The sequence below is a fragment of the Tachysurus fulvidraco genome, chromosome 7, assembly GCF_022655615.1.
Source record: "Tachysurus fulvidraco isolate hzauxx_2018 chromosome 7, HZAU_PFXX_2.0, whole genome shotgun sequence".
Taxonomy (NCBI): Eukaryota; Metazoa; Chordata; class Actinopteri; order Siluriformes; family Bagridae; genus Tachysurus; species Tachysurus fulvidraco.
In genome coordinates, this window is record NC_062524.1 from 17,002,055 (window position 1) to 17,008,066 (window position 6,012).

Here is a 6,012-nt window from a genome sequence, read left to right on the forward strand (position 1 = left end):
GTGTGTGTGTGTGTGAGCGAGCCTGTGTGTGTGTGTGTGTGAGCGAGCCTGTGTGTGTGTGTGTGTGTGAGCGAGCCTGTGTGTGTGTGTGTGTGAGCGAGCCTGTGTGTGTGTGTGTGTGTGAGCCTGTGTGTGTGTGTGTGAGCGAGACTGTGTGTGTGTGTGTGAGCGAGCCTGTGTGTGTGTGTGAGCGAGCCTGTGTGTGTGTGTGTGTGTGTGTGAGCGAGCCTGTGTGTGTGTGTGTGTGAGCGAGCCTGTGTGTGTGTGTGTGTGAGCGAGCCTGTGTGTGTGTGTGTGTGTGTGAGCGAGCCTGTGTGTGTGTGTGAGCGAGCCTGTGTGTGTGTGAGCGAGCCTGTGTGTGTGTGTGTGAGCGAGCCTGTGTGTGTGTGTGAGCGAGCCTGTGTGTGTGTGTGAGCGAGCCTGTGTGTGTGTGTGTGAGCGAGCCTGTGTGTGTGTGTGAGCGAGCCTGTGTGTGTGTGTGTGAGCGAGCCTGTGTGTGTGTGTGTGAGCGAGCCTGTGTGTGTGTGTGTGAGCGAGCCTGTGTGTGTGTGTGTGTGAGCGAGCCTGTGTGTGTGTGTGTGTGAGCGAGCCTGTGTGTGTGTGGCGGCTGTGTGTGTGTGAGCGAGCCTGTGTGTGTGAGCGAGCGAGCGAGCCTGTGTGTGTGTGTGTGTGTGAGCGAGCCTGTGTGTGTGTGTGTGAGCGAGCCTGTGTGTGTGTGTGTGTGAGCGAGCCTGTGTGTGTGTGTGTGAGCGAGCCTGTGTGTGTGTGTGAGCGAGCCTGTGTGTGTGTGTGTGAGCGAGCCTGTGTGTGTGTGTGTGTGTGAGCGAGCCTGTGTGTGTGTGTGTGAGCGAGCCTGTGTGTGTGTGTGTGTGAGCGAGCCTGTGTGTGTGTGTGTGTGAGCGAGCCTGTGTGTGTGTGTGTGTGTGTGAGCGAGCCTGTGTGTGTGTGTGTGTGTGAGCGAGCCTGTGTGTGTGTGTGTGTGTGAGCGAGCCTGTGTGTGTGTGTGTGTGTGTGAGCGAGCCTGTGTGTGTGTGTGTGTGTGAGCGAGCCTGTGTGTGTGTGTGTGTGTGAGCGAGCCTGTGTGTGTGTGTGTGTGTGAGCGAGCCTGTGTGTGTGTGTGTGTGAGCGAGCCTGTGTGTGTGTGTGTGTGTGAGCGAGCCTGTGTGTGTGTGTGTGTGTGAGCGAGCCTGTGTGTGTGTGTGTGTGAGCGAGCCTGTGTGTGTGTGTGTGTGTGAGCGAGCCTGTGTGTGTGTGTGTGTGAGCGAGCCTGTGTGTGTGTGTGTGTGTGAGCGAGCCTGTGTGTGTGTGTGTGTGAGCGAGCCTGTGTGTGTGTGTGTGTGTGAGCGAGCCTGTGTGTGTGTGTGTGTGAGCGAGCCTGTGTGTGTGTGTGTGTGAGCGAGCCTGTGTGTGTGTGTGTGTGTGAGCGAGCCTGTGTGTGTGTGTGTGTGTGAGCGAGCCTGTGTGTGTGTGTGTGTGTGAGCGAGCCTGTGTGTGTGTGTGTGAGCGAGCGTGTGTGTGTGTGTGTGTGTGTGAGCGAGCCTGTGTGTGTGTGTGTGAGCGAGCCTGTGTGTGTGTGTGTGAGCGAGCCTGTGTGTGTGTGTGAGCGAGCCTGTGTGTGTGTGAGCGAGCCTGTGTGTGTGTGAGCGAGCCTGTGTGTGTGTGTGTGTGAGCGAGCCTGTGTGTGTGTGTGTGTGTGAGCGAGCCTGTGTGTGTGTGTGTGTGAGCGAGCCTGTGTGTGTGTGTGTGAGAGAGCCTGTGTGTGTGTGTGTGTGTGAGCGAGCCTGTGTGTGTGTGTGTGAGCGAGCCTGTGTGTGTGTGTGTGTGAGCGAGCCTGTGTGTGTGTGTGTGTGTGAGCGAGCCTGTGTGTGTGTGTGTGTGAGCCTGTGTGTGTGTGTGAGCGAGCCTGTGTGTGTGTGTGTGTGAGCGAGCCTGTGTGTGTGTGTGTGTGAGCGAGCCTGTGTGTGTGTGTGTGTGAGCGAGCCTGTGTGTGTGTGTGTGAGCGAGCCTGTGTGTGTGTGTGTGTGAGCGAGCCTGTGTGTGTGTGTGTGTGAGCGAGCCTGTGTGTGTGTGTGTGTGAGCGAGCCTGTGTGTGTGTGTGTGTGTGAGCGAGCCTGTGTGTGTGTGTGTGTGAGCGAGCCTGTGTGTGTGTGTGTGAGCGAGCCTGTGTGTGTGTGTGAGCGAGCCTGTGTGTGTGTGTGAGCGAGCCTGTGTGTGTGTGTGTGAGCGAGCCTGTGTGTGTGTGTGTGTGTGAGCGAGCCTGTGTGTGTGTGTGTGTGAGCGAGCCTGTGTGTGTGTGTGTGTGTGTGAGCGAGCCTGTGTGTGTGTGTGTGAGCGAGCCTGTGTGTGTGTGTGTGTGTGAGCGAGCGAGCGAGCCTGTGTGTGTGTGTGTGTGAGCGAGCGAGCTGACCTGGTGTGTGTGTGGATGTGTGCCTGTGTGAGCGAGCGAGCGAGCCGGTGTGTGTGATGGAAGCGAGCGAGCCTGTTGTGTGTGTGTTGTGTTGTGAGCGAGCCGGTGGTGGTGTTGTGTGTGAGGCGAGCCTGTGGTGTGTGTGTGTGTGAGCGAGCCTGTGTGGTGTGTGGTGTGTGAGCGAGCCTGTGTGGTGTGTGTGGTTGAGCGAGCGGTGTGTGTGGTGTGTTGGTGAGCCGAGCCCTGTGTGTGTGTGTGTGTGGGAGCGAGCCTGAATGTGTGTGGTGTGTGTGAGCGAGCCTGTGTGTGGTGTGTGGTGTGAGCGAGCCTGTGGTTGTGTGGTGTGGGTGTAGCGAGCCGGTGTGTGTGGGTGTGTGTGTTGAGCGAGCCTGGTTGTGTGTGTGTGAATTGTGTAGGCGAGCCTGTTGTGTGTGTGTGCGTGAGTGGTCGAGCCTGTGTGTGGTGTGTGTGTGTGAGCGAGCCTGTGTGTGCGTGCGAGCGAGCCTGTGTGTGTGTGTGTGCGAGCGAGCCTGTGTGTGTGTGTGTGCGAGCGAGCCTGTGTGTGTGTGTGTGCGAGCGAGCCTGTGTGTGTGTGTGTGCGAGCGAGCCTGTGTGTGTGTGTGTGCGAGCGAGCCTGTGTGTGTGTGTGCGAGCGAGCCTGTGTGTGTGTGCGAGCGAGCCTGTGTGTGTGTGTGCGAGCGAGCCTGTGTGTGTGTGTGCGAGCGAGCCTGTGTGTGTGTGTGCGAGCGAGCCTGTGTGTGTGTGAGCGAGCGAGCCTGTGTGTGTGTGAGCGAGCGAGCCTGTGTGTGTGTGCGAGCGAGCCTGTGTGTGTGTGTGCGAGCGAGCCTGTGTGTGTGTGAGCGAGCGAGCCTGTGTGTGTGTGAGCGAGCGAGCCTGTGTGTGTGTGAGCGAGCGAGCCTGTGTGTGTGTGAGCGAGCGAGCCTGTGTGTGTGTGAGCGAGCGAGCCTGTGTGTGTGTGAGCGAGCGAGCCTGTGTGTGTGTGAGCGAGCGAGCCTGTGTGTGTGTGTGTGTGAGCGAGCCTGTGTGTGTGTGTGAGCGAGCCTGTGTGTGTGTGTTGTGTGAGCGAGCCTGTGTGTGTGTGGTGTGTGGTGTGTGAGCGAGCCTGTGTGTGTGTGTGTGTGTGTGAGCGAGCCTTGTGTGTGTGTGTGTGTGAGCGAGCCTGTGTGTGTGTGTGTGTGTGTGAGCGAGAGACTGTGTGTGTGTGTGTGTGGAGCGAGCCTGGTGTGTGTGTGTGTTGAGCGAGCCTGTGTGTGTGTGGGTGAGCGAGCCGTGGTGTGTGTGTGAGAGCTAGCTGTGTGTGTTGTGTGTGTGAGCGAGCCTGTGTGTGTGTGTGTGAGCGAGCCTGTTGTGTGTGTGTGTGAGCGAAGCCTGTGTGTGTGTGTGGTGTGAGCGAGCCTGTGTGTGTGTGTGTGTGAGCGAGCCTATGTGTGTTGTGTGTGTGTGTGAGCGAGCCTGTGTGTGTGTTTGTGTGTGAGCGAGCCTGTGTGTGTGTGTGTGTGTGTGGAGCGAGCCTGTGTGTGTGTGTGTGTGTGAGCGAGCCTGTGTGTGTGTGTGTGTGAGCGAGCCTGTGTGTGTGTGTGTGAGCGAGCCTGTGTGTGTGTGTGTGTGAGCGAGCCTGTGTGTGTGTGTGTGAGCGAGCCTGTGTGTGTGTGTGTGAGCGAGCCTGTGTGTGTGTGTGTGAGCGAGCCTGTGTGTGTGTGTGTGTGTGTGTGAGCGAGCCTGTGTGTGTGTGTGTGTGAGCGAGCCTGTGTGTGTGTGTGTGAGCGAGCCTGTGTGTGTGTGTGTGTGAGCGAGCCTGTGTGTGTGTGTGTGTGAGCGAGCCTGTGTGTGTGTGTGTGAGCGAGCCTGTGTGTGTGTGTGTGAGCGAGCCTGTGTGTGTGTGTGTGAGCGAGCCTGTGTGTGTGTGTGAGCGAGCCTGTGTGTGTGTGTGTGAGCGAGCCTGTGTGTGTGTGTGTGAGCGAGCCTGTGTGTGTGTGTGTGTGAGCGAGCCTGTGTGTGTGTGTGTGAGAGAGCGTGTGTGTGTGTGTGTGAGCGAGCGTGTGTGTGTGTGTGTGAGCGAGCCTGTGTGTGTGTGTGTGAGCGAGCCTGTGTGTGTGTGTGTGAGCGAGCCTGTGTGTGTGTGTGTGTGAGCGAGCCTGTGTGTGTGTGTGTGAGCGAGCCTGTGTGTGTGTGTGAGCGAGCCTGTGTGTGTGTGTGAGCGAGCCTGTGTGTGTGTGTGAGCGAGCCTGTGTGTGTGTGTGTGAGCGAGCCTGTGTGTGTGTGTGTGAGCGAGCCTGTGTGTGTGTGTGTGAGCGAGCCTGTGTGTGTGTGTGTGTGAGCGAGCCTGTGTGTGTGTGTGTGTGAGCGAGCCTGTGTGTGTGTGTGTGTGTGAGCGAGCCTGTGTGTGTGTGTGTGTGAGCGAGCCTGTGTGTGTGTGTGTGTGAGCGAGCCTGTGTGTGTGTGTGAGCGAGCCTGTGTGTGTGTGAGCGAGCCTGTGTGTGTGTGTGAGCGAGCCTGTGTGTGTGTGTGAGCGAGCCTGTGTGTGTGTGTGTGTGAGCGAGCCTGTGTGTGTGTGTGTGTGTGTGTGAGCGAGCCTGTGTGTGTGTGTGTGTGAGCGAGCCTGTGTGTGTGTGTGAGCGAGCCTGTGTGTGTGTGTGAGCGAGCCTGTGTGTGTGTGTGAGCGAGCCTGTGTGTGTGTGTGAGCGAGCCTGTGTGTGTGTGTGAGCGAGCCTGTGTGTGTGTGTGAGCGAGCCTGTGTGTGTGTGTGTGTGTGAGCGAGCCTGTGTGTGTGTGTGTGAGCGAGCCTGTGTGTGTGTGTGTGAGCGAGCCTGTGTGTGTGTGTGTGTGTGAGCGAGCCTGTGTGTGTGTGTGTGAGCGAGCCTGTGTGTGTGTGTGAGCGAGCCTGTGTGTGTGTGTGTGAGCGAGCCTGTGTGTGTGTGTGTGAGCGAGCCTGTGTGTGTGTGTGTGTGTGAGCGAGCCTGTGTGTGTGTGTGTGTGAGCGAGCCTGTGTGTGTGTGTGTGTGTGAGCGAGCCTGTGTGTGTGTGTGTGAGCGAGCGTGTGTGTGTGTGTGTGAGCGAGCGTGCTTGTGTGTGTGTGTGTGAGCGAGCCTGTGTGTGTGTGTGTGTGAGCGAGCCTGTGTGTGTGTGTGTGTGAGAGAGACACTGTGTGTGTGTGTGTGTGAGAGAGAGTGTGTGTGTGTGTGTGTGTGAGCGAGCCTGTGTGTGTGTGTGTGTGAGCGAGCCTGTGTGTGTGTGTGTGTGAGCGAGCCTGTGTGTGTGTGTGTGTGTGAGCGAGCCTGTGTGTGTGTGTGTGTGAGCGAGACTGTGTGTGTGTGTGTGAGAGAGAGACTGTGTGTGTGTGTGTGTGCGCGAGACTGTGTGTGTGTGTGTGTGAGCGAGACTGTGTGTGTGTGTGTGTGTGAGCGAGCCTGTGTGTGTGTGTGTGTGAGCGAGCCTGTGTGTGTGTGTGTGTGAGCGAGCCTGTGTGTGTGTGTGTGAGCGAGCCTGTGTGTGTGTGTGTGTGAGCGAGCCTGGTTGTGGTGTGTGTGAGCCGAGCCTGTGTGTGTGTGTGTGTGAGACGAGCCTGTGTGGGTGTGTGGTGAGCG